Below are 15,834 nucleotides of genomic sequence, written 5' to 3' on the forward strand. Positions count from 1 at the left end.
CTAACCGGAAGATATAGGGGGTGAAATGGAAATCTAGGCACTGAACAAGTAGGAAAAAATGCAAGATTTGAAACGCTTATAACTTGAGCATTTCTCAATAGATCGCAAAGGTTTTTGCATCAATTGATAGGAAATATATCTACGCATCTATCATAACGAATAACATTTCATTTTTCTTGAGATAAATAATTGAATAATTGTGAAATATCAAGCATTGTCAAAATGCACTATGTGCCCGTTTTTGATTGGTCCATTTTGTGCTACTCAAATCGTACCGACCAAAACGGGCAACCAGAGCAGCAGCGAAATAGAATGAAGCACGATTGGAAAGGAAAAAGGAAAAAAAGAAAGAAACATTGGTCGCAGTCTCACACATGCGTAATTCTCGAGCCAGCTGCTGCCGTAACGATCATTCTCATTCAAACCGTACACCACATCGGTTCGCATCACAACACATCAACAAACCAACCCAAGCAGCCATGTCTGGTCATGGTAAAGGAGGAAAAGTGAAGGGAAAGGCAAAATCCCGCTCGAACCGTGTTGATCTGGAGTTCCCCGCAAGGGTAGCTAGGCCGAGCGCGTTAGTATCAGTGCATCAGTCCACCTAGCCGGCGTTATATAGTTTCGGCCGCCGAAGTGGAAAAGCTGCTCGCGACGATAAGAAAACTCGCATTCAGAACAGACCACATTCGGTTCGGTGGACATCAAGACAACAACAGGCAGTTGCAGCGAGTGGCAAACGCAATCGCAAAACGACAGCAGGTAGCGGAAGAAAAAAGTTTGTTCTTTATACAATCTGCTTTGGTGGCAAAACCAGAACAAGGCGGCATCGAGGGCGTTCGAAATGGTTTTTCTTAAAACCACGAGTACTAAGTTTTCTAAATTGGAACCATTCCATAAAACAAGGCGCTTTTCAGGGCCATTAAACCTTCCAAAAAAGAGTTTAGGAAATACAGTTCAATGCTTTCTAAAACATTATCCAAAATAATAATAAAACACAAATTGATTTTTTCATAATTTGTTTGCCAAGATATGATGAGTATGAGAATTTGGCAGTTGTGCTGAGCTTATTGATGGTTGGGGACTTTCCCGATTATTCAATTTTCACCAATTCTTAATTTGCTTCTAGCTTGAAAGTATAGTAATTTATAATCAGCTCGACATTTAGCTAATTGGATGGATCTGGTATGCGACATTTTTGTAAACATAGAGTTCGGGGTCCAAATTATGACCCCACATTGAAAGTCGACACTGTACCACTGTCATCGGAAATGTTCAATTACAGGTTAAAATCGCCTCCAATGCGACACTGAGTGTTTCTCCGGCACGTCGCATTAAATGTAATTTACTGAACAACATGTCACAAGCTGGATGGGAAGAAATTTTCCAACTGTGAAAGCTGTGGCGAGTGGCAAACGCAATAGCTAAACAGAAAGGTTTAACCGAACAAGATGGGAATATCGAGTGATAACAAAAACACAACACCAAAGGTTCTTTTCAGAACCATCAACATATTCATAAAGAGTAAAAAGTAAACTAATCCATTTTTCAGGTAGATAGGTAGGTATTCACGTAGGAGAAGAAAATAAAACAATATATTTAAAATATATATTTAACAAAAGCTGTCCCCTTTGTATAGTCCTACGTCACTCCGGTTATGTCCCCGACATTACCCACCCGTCTTTTTTTCCTTTCCAATCGTGCTTCATTGGATTTCGCTGATGCTGTGGTTGCCCGTTTTGGTCGGTATGATTTGAGGAGCACAAAATGGACCATTAAAAAATGGGCACATAGTGAATTTGGACAATGCTTGATATTTCACAATTATTCAATTGTTTATCTCAATAAAAATTAAATGTTATTTGTTATGATAGATGCGTAGATATATTTCCTATCAATTGATGCAAACACCTTTGCGATCTATTGAGAAATGCTCGAGTAATAATAAGTAATAATAAGCGTTCCAAATCTTGCATTTTTTCCTACTTCAGTGCCTAGATTTTCATTTCACCCCCTATATCTTCCTGTTAGACGTAGTCCTACGTCAAAAAAGGGAAAATTCGGAAAATTCAATTTCCATATGTTCTATAATTACATAGTGACAAATGATGTTAGTCCATTTGATGTGTGCGCTAGCGAAATTGATCTTTGTTTGAAACTGGAATTGGATTTTAATGTGATGAAACGCATTCCTATATCTTATAAAAAAGTATCGCCGAATGTGTTGATAAGAGCAGAACTCGAGGAGGGAATTGTCCGATTTAGAGCTGTCTTTATTCTATCATATTTTCTGTATAAAACATTTATTCCATGTAACGGAGAAACATGTTATTTACAAGTGGTCAAGCAAACCATTTGTCATGACAATTGTCATGCGTAAATGCGAAAACAGAATAGAAACATACGGTATGGGGCATGATGTCGACGCCAACCTCTCTCAGTTTCTATTCTGTTTTCGCATTTTCGCATGACATTTGTCATGACAAATGGTTTGCTTGCAAGTGGTTGAAAAATCTGCAGCAAGAGAATTGTGTCTGAGAATAATCAAATATTATAATGATGAGTTTTGTTAGAAATAGTAGGAATTTTATAGTAAAAGGTACATTCAACGGGGTCGATTAAAAGATGAACAGTTCTGCAATAGGACCCATGAACTTGCTAATAGTAGGAAAACGTGAATGTTTGAAGGTATTGATAACAAAAAATAAATTTTGGGCGGGACGAAGTTTTCCGGGTCAGCTAGTGGATATTCAAAATACTCGTTATTCTTTTTTTACGTAGCTCTAACGTCCGAAATTTGTGTCACTAGAATACCCCCTTAAGCCCAAAGTGATGTTTTTGTCAGTGTCAAACCGAAGAAACATCAAAAACAGTTTACTTTTCCTCTCGAAGGGCCGTCGCAAGGTTCCAAAAGCCCAAATTTGGTTAAAATCTCAGAATTCCAAAATAAAAGGCTTCGTTTTGGTTATGTGCTATAATTTTATGCTCATATGATTTTATTTTTATTGTTTTTTGTATCTCATTTGTTTATTCATTTGGATCACAAAATTAGCAGGAAATGTTTTGTCGGTTTCATGAAGATAGATTTTGCTTTTCCAATTTTGTTGGAAATAAATTAGTTTTTCAACTAGCAATAATCGCACCTCGGATGTACCTCATTGGTTACGATATCGCCACTGCGCGAAGCTTGGAAATGAAGTAGTCAACATATATTGCAAAATGTCCGCATAAAATCGTGCATGTAAAATTATATATATGCTTTCATACTAATATTTACCGATCATGGGGTATGATCATTCTTATTTCGACCGACTCTTAATACAAACAATGGATTCTACACATAATTCTGTATGAAATCTGGTATGAAAATGTATACATTAAATCCAAACGCTTCGAGGTTTTTTTTAATAATTTTGTATCCTTCATTTTAAAAAAAATACTAAAAATCTAGAATGGGTTGAATAATTATAACTGTCACACAGATTATCCGCGGAATTGGGTTGCAAGGTTACCACGAATAACGAAAATCTAGGACGAAGCAAAGGATGAAAACTATATTTTATGTATAAAACCGCACTAAAAATGTCGACCGCATTATTAACGTAGAACTACGAAATTATTGTATTCAATAATCTTATCTATAGTTTCCTATATTATATTAGAAAGTACCGCAATTTTATTATTAGCTCTGGAATTTGCATAATTTGTGGACCTTTGGAAAAAAAAGAAAGATTTGATGATGTTCATATTTAGTGTCATCGAAATCACAGAGCAAAATAATTTATATCTATCACTCGATACAACATAAAATGTTCGGAATCGACCGGATCGGATCGGAATAAAACCACCTATTTCGAGGATAAATGGTGCTTAAATGTACTTTGGGAAAATAGAAAAACCATTATTTTTCTGGTTGATATTTAATATTTAATCATTTCACATTTTAGACATTCAGTTTACATTCTATACATTCCTGGTATACTTGGTTCAACGAAAAATGTGAAAATGGTGATTAAACTTGGAGTTAAAGAGAATGAAAATTTAGGCAATAAAATAACTGTTGGTGGCTGTTGAAGACAATTCCATTTCATCGATCTCATGACCCAGTGCTCTAGTATTTGTATCCTGAAAGTTGAACATAAAATCACATGTTCTATGAATCTTCTATAAGAAAGCGTTAAGACGAATCAGTTTTAAGATGACAATCGCAGATAAGAACACACCGTTTTGAACCCATCGTAAGCGGGAAAACATCTCTTCTCTAGATCATTTAAAAACAGTTGCCTGATTCTTAAAAAAAATTGTTTACTATTATTTGTTCTGTAAATTTCGAATACGAGAACATTAACAGACGGATGTTTTGATATCTTCCAAATGTTTCTATTGTGTTTTTCGTTGTATTACCGAGAATGCTCCGCTGATCATCAGCACCTAACTGACATCAACGAAATTCACCTATTACCCGCGAACAAATTCCTTGCGAAAAGCCGCTTGATGGACCACGCCGCGGCTGGAGAAGTGCCCAGTGGAACAGATTACCATTTTTCATACTTTCGTCATATCAGTTCGCAGGCAGTGATCGATTTAAAACATTACCAATCCAAACAAAAACCACAACAGCCATATCTTCCCAGCAGCAATTCAGGCCGCCAGGACAGCCCTGAAAACAGCAGAAAAAAATCCATCGTCCAGCAAGGCAACATTGTTGTTCCAGGCCCTGTATTCGGGGTGCAAAGTTTTTCGATAGCGTATCCATCATTAATTTAAATCCATAATTTATTGCCACCAATGTGTGCGTGTGTGTATGTGCGAGATTGAAAATAGGCCCCGGAATAAAGAGCTTCCGACTCGGACCGGGTGGGGGAGTACAAAAAAAAGTAGTCTCAGGAAGATATATTGGAAACCGTAAACGTACGCTTCCACAGTTATCTGTAAACCAATTTGAACTTTTCCTCTGTTTGCGCCTGTTGTATTTTTTTTTCGTACTCTCATCTCGCCTGTTTTTCAAACCTGAACAGACCAACGTAACGTGGTTTCACACCAGCAGAACTTTTAATGATTTATTGCATTTGCAGATGAGGCTGGACGATAAATTAATGTGCGGTCAACGATATGACAGTTTTCTGTCACGGAATATCACTTTCGGCGATGGGAACGAATGGAGTTGAATAATGTTGATTTATCAATCACGATGAGCGAGAGTCAGCACTTTCAAAGAAAACAAAGCACATTGGAATAAATTGCAATAGCAGTATCATCATTATCATCAATTGCATCCGTATCAGCAGTCGTCGCATGTGTGAACACGGCAAAGCATTTTTCAGACGGTAACACCGCCACTTGAGAAGATTGTTTTGTTGTTTCAGCAGAAAACCCCCACTCTGTCCCAGAGGAGAAGGTGCAACCCACTGAAACACACCATTTTGTCGAAATTGTTTGCCCCCTGCCTGTTTCTGGGGTATACGTGATTCCGGCGAGCTGTCGATTCAAGAAGATATCTATCCTATCAAAATCCCGCCGAGGGCAGGAAATCGCACTGCATCCGGTGCGGTAGCCGTGCACGCGAGAAGAACTACTCCAGAGTGTGCCAAAATAAGTGCACTTTCGGACGACGCACGGAACAATCACGTCGGCAGAATAAGACAGAAGGAACGGAACGCGGAAAATCGGCAAATGATGCCGTACCGGAGAAAATCTCAAACTATTTGATTTATTTTCCAATATATCAAGTAATTTAAACGATGCACGTCCTGCATAAACCAATATTTATGGGAAGCCCAGCGAGAGCAGCTCAGGAAATAAACCATCGCCCGTCGGCTCCCGGCACGACTCACCACTGTATCGGGATAGGGTTCAGGATACACGTTTCAAGAAATCAGCTCTTCATATTGTTGCTGCGGATGTTGCCGTGTTGAAGTTTGCTCCCGCTGCAAGGAGAGAAGAAAAGTTGGGCGGAAACCACAATTTTGCCACCAGTCGATGTAAAGTGAAGATAAGAAGTTTTCGATGATGATATATCGACATTGTTTGGAGGAGTGTATGTTGCCGACCGCAAACAGGAGCATGTACTGAGGATAGATGGTTGCTAGACTTACAGATAGAGAGAGAACCATGTCAATGCGGGAAAAACAAACCTAGTGAAAGATTTATTTGATACTGCCAAGAAAGCAGCAGTGACACTAGAAGTGACGATAAAGTGTGAATCTGGGAGAATGAACATATTTTAAGGGTTGTGTTGTTTGGGCTGTAATTTGTTATTCCCTCTGTTGTCGCGGAGACTATAATTTGGAATGGAATGTAATCGAATTCGTTTAGAATATTTATCAGCTATCGGAATTTGGTTACAAGTATGAATAAATTTTCATGAACGTTACAACCACTTCTAAACTTTTTTACAATCGATTTCAACTGAAGTGTGGTGAATTTTTTTTATTAAAACTAAAAAATTGCAATGATTTATTCTAGATTAGCTAAAATCTCAAGCAACAGATTCATTGAAAGACGTATTTCGCGCCAACTCGACCAGATATTGGCATAACTCTCTCATAACCTTATGAAACATTCTGGGCGTAAAGATCTTACCTAATTAAGCAACTTGACATACTTAGTTTTCCCAAAATTTATCTAGACTAACATATGGAATGGGTTAAATATCTTTGACCATTTTGTATTATTTTTTTTAAATCGAAAATGGTAGGTCCTACATAAAGTGATCTATGGAAGAGTTTTGGGAAAATAATTTGATTTTCATTAAAAAATACTGAAAAAATATTTTTTGTAACTGTTGGGATACTGAACCACGACTTCCTGGGTTTCCGGTTCCTGGCGGGTTTCCTTCGATGAATACCTTCGTCGATCCAGCAGGCCAACACTTCGAAGAAATACAGGGCCAATCCACGTAATAATTGAACACGAGACTACTAGTGATTTATACAACTTTTATTCTCCACGGTTAATATCGAACTGTACAAATTTTATTGGACTTACATCTAACTATGATTTACAGAACAAAAAAGGTTGAATACATGAATTTGAATTCTATGCCCCAATTTCATGATAATTATCTGCTCCACTGACAATTGCCAATATTGTTATCACATTCTATGCGCTACCAATACATGTATATACTAGCTCTACCTCTGTCATCATCGATGATTGTGGATGCTGAACGTGTTGCCAAATACCCGAATTATCTGCCATAATCAAAAAAGAGTTGGCAACTCTCGTACATCCTCACCCACCCAGAAATTGACGATGTATAATTTCTGAAAAGATAGAATTCTCTTCGAACATTTAGGAAAGGGAGGGGGAAGGATCACTCATTGGTTGTGCTGATTCATCATGATTGGTTATGCTGCTTAGTAATTTCCTACACAGGTAAGATGCAGATTTTCTCGACTGGACGCTTTAGATTGCCATTCGCCGTTTTAAGAGTGACCACTCTGACGATGCCATCGGCACCAGGATGGTCTTCAATTATTCTGCCCAGCTTCCAACGCATGGGTGGCAAATTGTCGTCCTTTATTATTACCAATTTTCCTACTTCGATTTTAATTGCTGGACGCCATCGTTTCGTTCGTGCTTGTAGTTGCGATAAATATTCCTTTCGCCATCTAGACCAAAACGTTTGGAGTCTGCGTTGAATAAGCTGCCACTGATTCAAACGGTTTAGGGGAATTTCCTCAAGATTCGGTTCCGGGATAGCTTGTAATGATTCACCAACCAAGAAGTGAGCGGGAGTTAACGGCTCCAAATCATTAGGATCATCGGAAAGCGGGGTGAGGGGTCTTGAGTTCAGGCATGCTTCGACCTGAATAAGAAGGGTATTCATGTCCTCTAATGATACAGGATTCTCTCCAATAACCCTTAATAGATGGTGTTTCGCTGATCGCACTGCTGCTTCCCATAAACCTCCAAAATGGGGAGCACTGGAGGGATTGAAATGCCACCGCATACCTTCATCGGCACACACCTTGGACACCTGCTCTCTGTGTTGTTGATCCTTCAGCGTTATCAATAATTCCTTTAATTTATTACGAGCCCCAACAAAATTCGTGCCGTTATCGGAGTACAAATTACTACATTTTCCACGACGAGCAACAAATCGACGCAACGCTTGTATGAAACGATCCGTTGATAAGTCCGAAACTAATTCCAGGTGGACTGCCTTTGTACAGAGACAAATAAACACAGCCACGTATGCCTTATGAGATTGGCGTCGGGGACCGGGACGTATGTAGACTGGTCCAAAATAGTCTACTCCTGAATGCAAGAATGGACGAGATACTCTAACTCTTGCAGCTGGTAATTCACCCATGAACTGCTGTGCTAGTGTGGGTTTGGAACGAAAGCATTTCACGCATTTGTGGACAATCTCTCTAGCTACATTTCTTCCGCCAAGTGGCCAATATCTGAGTCTAACTGCACTCATCATTAGCTGAGGTCCAGCATGGAGTAAACGCTCGTGATATTGCTTCAATATCAAACGGGTTAGTGTATGCCGAGCTGGTAATACTGAGGGATGTTTAGTATCCTCCGCTTCATTCGAATGCCTCAATCGGCCTCCTACCTTCAAAATATTGTCCGCAGAAATATATGGATTAAACCATCTCAATGGCGACCGTCTTGGAACTGCATCGCCCTTAGCCAAGGCCTTCAACTCCTCTGGGAAAACTTCCTGCTGAACTCGTCGGATCCAAATCAATTCCGCCCGTTCCAATTCTATGGTGGATATAAAACCAGTGATTCGGTTTTCTCGGTTTAGAAGATTCATCAACCGCAGCCAAATAGCCGTCTTTCTCAAAAGATCAGAATACGACGAAAACTTTGAAATGAACCATTCGTTGAATTCCGTTGCCGGTGATACCGGATTTGCAACAACCGTTCGCCGTTTCTCTATGTCAGCACTTTCAGGAATTTCTTCATTAGAAGCTGGCCATTTGCTCTGTTCCAGCTCAAGCCAGCCTGGACCATTCCACCAAAATTTATTATTTACGATATCTTCTGGAAATACTCCTCTCGAGATAAGATCTGCCGGATTGTGAATGCCCGGAACATGCCTCCAGGTGTATCCGTTTGTGATTGTTTGGATTTTGGACACTCTGTTCGCTACAAAAGTGGTCCAACAAGTAGGTGATGCCTTAATCCAGCGCATAACGCATGTAGAATCTGTCCAGAAGTAAGCGTCGATATTCATCTTTATAGATTCTTTCACCTTTTTGAATAATTGAGACACTAAAAGCGCTCCACAAAGCTCCAAACGAGGAATAGTTTGACATTTGAGGGGTGCCACCCGGGATTTTGAAGTTAACAAACGAACCATAACATTTCCTGTTGCATCCAGACTACGAAGATACAAGCATCCACCATAAGCTCTTTCTGACGCGTCGGAAAAACAGTGAATTTCCATACGAATCGCTCTTGGAATAATCACACAGCGTTCAATCCGAATGTGGTTTAATAAAGGTAGCTGATTTTGAAAATTTCGCCAAAGCTCACCCACCGTCGAAGACAATTGTTGGTCCCATCCAATTATCTGTCCCGTTTCATCTTCTATAGTCCATAACAGCTGCATGAATATCTTAGCCGTTGTTATAGTTGCCCCAACAAGTCCCAGTGGGTCGAATAATGTAGCAATGATTGATAAAACTCGACGTTTCGTTAGAGTTACGTTGTCGTTCATAGTTGGAATATTGATTTTCAATTTCAGTGTATCTGAATTAGGCATACAAATTAGCCCAAGTGTCTTTACAGCTGGATCGGGATCGAGGTTAACTTCCTCGGTCACTCGTATTGCCAAATTATCCTCGGGAATCCCTTCAAGAACCTTTGAATTATTCGACGCCCATTTCCTCAACTTGAAACCACCTTTCATCATCATTTTCTCCAATTGAATTCTTAAATTGACCGCATCATCAAGATGTTCCGCTCCCGTTATAACATCGTCCATATATGTGTCTTCACACACAGCCCTTGCTGCGAGTGGAAAATTACCTCCCTCATCCAATGACAATTGTTTAAGAGTTCTCGTTGCCAGGAACGGAGCGGGTTTGGTTCCGTATGTAATCGTACTCAGCTCGTAGATTCCTATCTCCTCTGATTCCGAAAATCGCCAAAGTATTGACTGTAATGGTCTTTCTTCCGGTACGATATAGATTTGCCGAAACATTTTTTCAACATCGGCCACCAACATAATTTGTTTTGTTCGGGAACGAAGAATAATTGACCGTAAATCTTCTTGAATTACCGGTCCCGATAGAACTGTATCGTTTAAAGATATTCCTGAAGAAGTGGGACACGAAGCATCAAAGACCACCCGAACCTTAGTAGTGGTACTATCCTCCTTGACCACTGGATGATGCGGTAAAAAGCACCGCTTAACCGAACCTTGAATCATGTCTTCGATCTTCTTCATGTGCCCCAGACGTAAATATTCTTGCATGAATTCCACATAATGTTCCCTTAGATTATTATCCCTAGCTAATCGTCTCTCTGTTCCACGCAAACGACGAAGTGCAATATCCTTTGAGTTTCCAAGTTTAACCATGGCAACTTCGTTTTTGGGTAGAGAAACAGTATACCGTCCATCTTCTCCTCGCCGAATAGATTGTACGAATAATGCTTCGAAACGTGCTTTCTCCGGTGAATAATTAACCGCTGTTTCGATTTCCTCACATGACCAAAACCGAGCAATTGAATTGTTGAGATCCTCTAATGCAGAAGTATTGCAATTGACTTGCACCGAACGCCCTCTACGGGGTACTCCACCAGAAATAATCCATCCAAAAACAGACTCCACCAAAACCGGTAATCCTTCTCCTAAAGATAATTTTCGTCCAGATTCGAAAAACCCGAAAAATGCTTCTACTCCCAGAATCATATCCACAGCTTGAGATAGGTAAAACGAAGGATCAGCTAATTGTATTCCCTCTGGTATATTCCATCCCTTAGTGTTAATATTTGCCGTTGGTAGATTTACTGTCACCTTCGCTAATACCAGGAAATTTGTTGTGAGTGAAAATTCCGTCACCCGTGATTTTACCGTAGCATCTATTGTTTGTTTAACGTTGGAGGTGGATTCTGCAATGCCCACAACAGATACGTCTGCCCTATGTCTATCCACCTTGAGCTTCTGACTGATTCGTTCGGAAATAAAATTGCTTTCCGATCCCGAGTCTAACAAAGCCCGAACTGGGTACCGATTGCCGTGTTTATCAACAACTATGACAACAGCCGTAGCCAATAGAACCTGCGATAAAAACCGTGAGCAGCACTGGAAACCAAAACATCAGTGGCTGCTATGTTCGCCACTTCAGATGTCGACGGAATTGGAGCAGATTCCAAGGATGCAGAGGAGGATACAGCGCGGGAGTTCCTGTTTTCGTTCCTGAAGCAGACCAGAGTGTGATGCCGACCGCCGCAATTTCGGCAGGAGTTTTTCGACTGGCATACTTTCGCGTGATGACCTGCTCTGAAGCAGTTTCTACAGAGATAGTGTGTTTTTAGAATTGCATCTCTTTCTGGACAGTTTTCCTGAGGAATGCATTACACTGGAATAGAAAGTGCTTTTCCTTACAAACAGGGCAATTAGTGCTTGTTGATTGTGTTCCATAGTGACTAGTTTTGAATAAAGTTTGTTTATGTTTTTGTTGTGGGTGGAAAGAAATGTTGTTTTTATGATCATCGATCCGTGAAGGTAGTGAGTCCAACATTTGCACTCTGCGTTGTAGAAAATCAGTGAGATCTTTCAAAGTCTCCTGCTCCTTGTTTGCCGAAAGTTCTTCCCAGCCGCGTCGTGTAATAGGGTCTAGCCGTGTTGTTAAAATATTTACTAACAGCAGATCACGGTAGTCCTCTGGTTTCACAATTTGATCCAGGGTTTTGACAGCTCGATCGAATGTGTCTAAGAGTGTATGCAATTCCTTGGCAGATTCTTTAGTGTTTGTGGGTAGTTGGAAAAGTGATTGAATTTGACGTTTCTTTAACAGCTTGCTGTTGTTGTATCTATGAAGCAACATATCCCAGGCGATTTCATAATTTGCTCCCGTGAGCGGTAGTGGATCAATGAGAGCCTTCGGCTCTCCTTGTAAACACCCCTTCAGATAGTGGAATTTCCCCACATCTGGCAGGTCAGTTTTGCAGTGTATGAGTGAGGTGTATAAATCTCGAAAACTCAACCATTGATCGATGTTGCCATCGAATGATTGCAATCTGATCTGTGGTAAGCGGACATGTTCTAATGTTCCATGTTGCATGGTAACATTAGCTGGAATGGATTGTGTTGATGATGACTGTTCCTGTCTCTCTCTAACTTTACTCAATAGAAATGATTTGACCTGATAATAACGATCACTGAATTCAACTCGCTCTTTTTCATAAAAATCTTCCTCGTCATCGAAATCATCGTGACATTTGATGTCGATTAAAGTTTCTGAGAACTTCTCCCACGCAATATCTAGTTTCTCCAAACGTACTTCCAGTTGGCAGATATCAGTCTCGACGTTCTTGGAACCTTCCACAAATCTCCAGATGTCGTTAAGACTTGATTGAGCATCCTTCATAGAGACTATGAGGCGCTTCAACGAAGCTGATTTTATGGTAGCAGATATGTTCGGCATGATGACGTAACGGAAATTGGGATTCAGTAGTAGTAAGTGCAGTAAGACCTAGCTTCGCTAGGCATATACTATGTTGTTTACCTGACAAAACAGGTTGTGGCGCGTCAGTGCAATCCAAAATATATGATCAAATGTTGTTGCGAACCAGTCCAACGTTCAGCATAAATTGATGATGTGATTGATCAATGGGTGTTCGAAGGGAAAATATATGTAGTATGCAAAATAACCTGGCCACGGCTGGGCATATACTGCAGCACTGACCTTCACAAAATATTTGATGATTCGTACAATTGATTCACCGTAAAATTGCATGCGAGAAAATATCGCTCCAATGCTCAACCAGAGTGTCACAGGGATTGCGTGATGAATAATTCGAAGAGGAATTCAATTTCAACGTGTATTTTCTGATCGTCCTAGCTTCTTAGGACATACACCATCTGTTCACTAACCTGGACAACTATTTTTGTAGGCCTCTTCTATTTCCAACGCTCGGTAGTGTGGTGCGCTGATTGAATTCGTCCGCCGATTCGCTCGGATGATTGTGTCCGCCAATTAGGTGGTCGAAGACTATGCGTCGACGGTTGTGGGTCCGCTAGTGATTATCCTCGTTCGCCGCAAAACAATAGATGAAAGTCGAAATGTGGTGTAAGTATATTGCGTTTCGATTCGGCTGGACATATACTGCACTTAAATTTTACCTTTGAAAAAAGTACAGCAAACTTGCCCAGCGTTGAAACGCGATGAAGTTGATTCCTTATGGCCTCTATACTTCCGGATAATGGGTTGAAATTCCTTTGCGATGGCAAACAATACGCCCATTGAATGCAAAATCTCGAAATCTTGATTACTTTTGATGATGACCGGCCAATCCGGCTCGAAGGACCAAAAAATGTTGGGATACTGAACCACGACTTCCTGGGTTTCCGGTTCCTGGCGGGTTTCCTTCGATGAATACCTTCGTCGATCCAGCAGGCCAACACTTCGAAGAAATACAGGGCCAATCCACGTAATAATTGAACACGAGACTACTAGTGATTTATACAACTTTTATTCTCCACGGTTAATATCGAACTGTACAAATTTTATTGGACTTACATCTAACTATGATTTACAGAACAAAAAAGGTTGAATACATGAATTTGAATTCTATGCCCCTATTTCATGATAATTATCTGCTCCACTGACAATTGCCAATATTGTTATCACATTCTATGCGCTACCAATACATGTATATACTAGCTCTACCTCTGTCATCATCGATGATTGTGGATGCTGAACGTGTTGCCAAATACCCGAATTATCTGCCATAATCAAAAAAGAGTTGGCAACTCTCGTACAGTAACCCTACACTGAAAAAAATCGATTTCTGAATCTAAAAGTCGATTTTCTCAAAATGGTCATCTCATATTTTGATGAAATGGTAGATAAATTGAAGATAAATATGTGCCCTACAACTCTTCCATATATCACAACTTGTGCATTTAAGGCAAAAAAGTTTTTCTTACAAAAACTTTTTCAATATTTTATTGAAATTTTATTTCTTTTTTCAGTGCAGAAAGCCAACCAAAAAATAAAAAAATAAAATATTGATCATAAAAATGTCATATGAGTGTTTTAGAAGTCTTTATTTCAAACCAAATGTAATAAAACTTATGAAATTTTTTGACATTAAATTAATATTTATAAATCTAATCTTATACTATGTACATACTAACTTATATTCTAAGAGATACAATCATCATATCTTTCCTATTTTTCCTTTTTATCTAACATTCTTTCTTTGTTAGAAATTTTTTTTTGCTTTAAATATGCACAAATTGTGATATATGTAAGAGTTGTAGGGCACACATTTATCTTCAATTTATCTACCTTTTCAAATTAAAATTTCAAATAATTTCAAAATCTGAATTGATCATTTTAAGAAAATCGACTTTTAGTTTTGGAAATCTTTTTTTTTTTCGTTGTAGGGTTTCAAAAAATATTTTTTCAGTATTTGTTTCTGAAAATTTTATTATTTACCTAAAAATCATCCATAGATCACTTTTTTGTAGGACTTACCATTTTCGAGTAAAAAAAAGTTATAAAAAATGGTAAAAAATATTTAGCCCTTTCCATATGTTAGTCTGGATATATCCATAGACGAGTTGGCGCCAAATTCGTCCTTAATCAATTTAAATTTAACATAATTGACTGTGATTTAAAACAGATTTTTTCATTTAGAATTTTGCGGTGCCAGCTTATTTTATGTTAACCTCGATTGCTTTAAATTTGCTCGAGGTTTCAATTTGGCTACAATTCCTCTGTTTGAAAAAAAAACATTGTTCAAAATTTTGTAGAAATATAATCAAAAAAAATTGAGAAATGTAATTTGATCAAACTTCAACACATGAAGTTTCAAATTTTGAATCCGAACGAAACAACAAGCACGAAAAACTTAAATCCGTTTGAAACCGTACAAATTATTCCAAATTCCATCGGTAAATCGGTGAAAACCATGACCGATGATTTCAAGTTTCATACAAATCATACACATCCGTACACCTTTCCGTATATTTGAAGATGTGTGCATATGATCCACTCAATGATGCAATACATTTATTTGTACGGAACGAACAATGATGCGAAAGCGACTATTTTCATACTAGATACGAATCAAAATGCGCGAACTGCGTCATATAGATTCAATAGGCACATATGCAACTATCCACCGATGCATTTCCCCTTCTTGCGTCATTGAGCAAAAGTGATTTAACCCTTTCACGTACAACATCGAGTCTCACTCGATGTGAAATGATTGTGCCAAAACGTACAATATCAAGTCTCTCTTGTGGTGCGCTTACATATCACACAGCGCTAAAACGCTCAGCAGAGTAGTGAATTTACTCGATGCGTGACTCATCGAAGAGTTTACATATGGTCCACTCTTTTAAAAATTGAATCGTACGCGAAGGGGTTAAGGGTAGACCCCGATCTAAAGACGCAAATCATGGATGTTTGTCGGTTTATTATGCCATTTGAGATTTAGTCAAGTATTCGAATCTCTTGCAGCGAGTTTAGGATATGTTTGAAGATATATTTACCCGGCAAACTTCGTTCAGTCCAGAATGGATTTTTTGTTATGAATACTTTCAAACATTCACGTTTTCTTAATAAACGAACGTCCATGGGTTCAGTCACAGAACTGTTCATTGATTGATTTTGACTCTTTACAAATTCC

The 15,834-nt window shown here is 39.0% G+C and overlaps 1 protein-coding gene and 1 pseudogene across 6 annotated transcripts in view; one reads left to right on the top strand and one right to left on the bottom strand.

Annotated features, from left to right (window-relative positions):
- The window catches only part of LOC129774661 (furin-like protease 2), a 698,121-nt gene that overhangs the window by 510,057 nt on the left and 172,230 nt on the right, over positions 1-15,834 (top strand). The window lies entirely within an intron of this gene.
- Positions 3,030-3,188, bottom strand: LOC129780725 (U4 spliceosomal RNA; annotated as a pseudogene).

The sequence above is a fragment of the Toxorhynchites rutilus genome, chromosome 3 (assembly GCF_029784135.1).
Source record: "Toxorhynchites rutilus septentrionalis strain SRP chromosome 3, ASM2978413v1, whole genome shotgun sequence".
Classification (NCBI taxonomy): domain Eukaryota; kingdom Metazoa; phylum Arthropoda; class Insecta; order Diptera; family Culicidae; genus Toxorhynchites; species Toxorhynchites rutilus.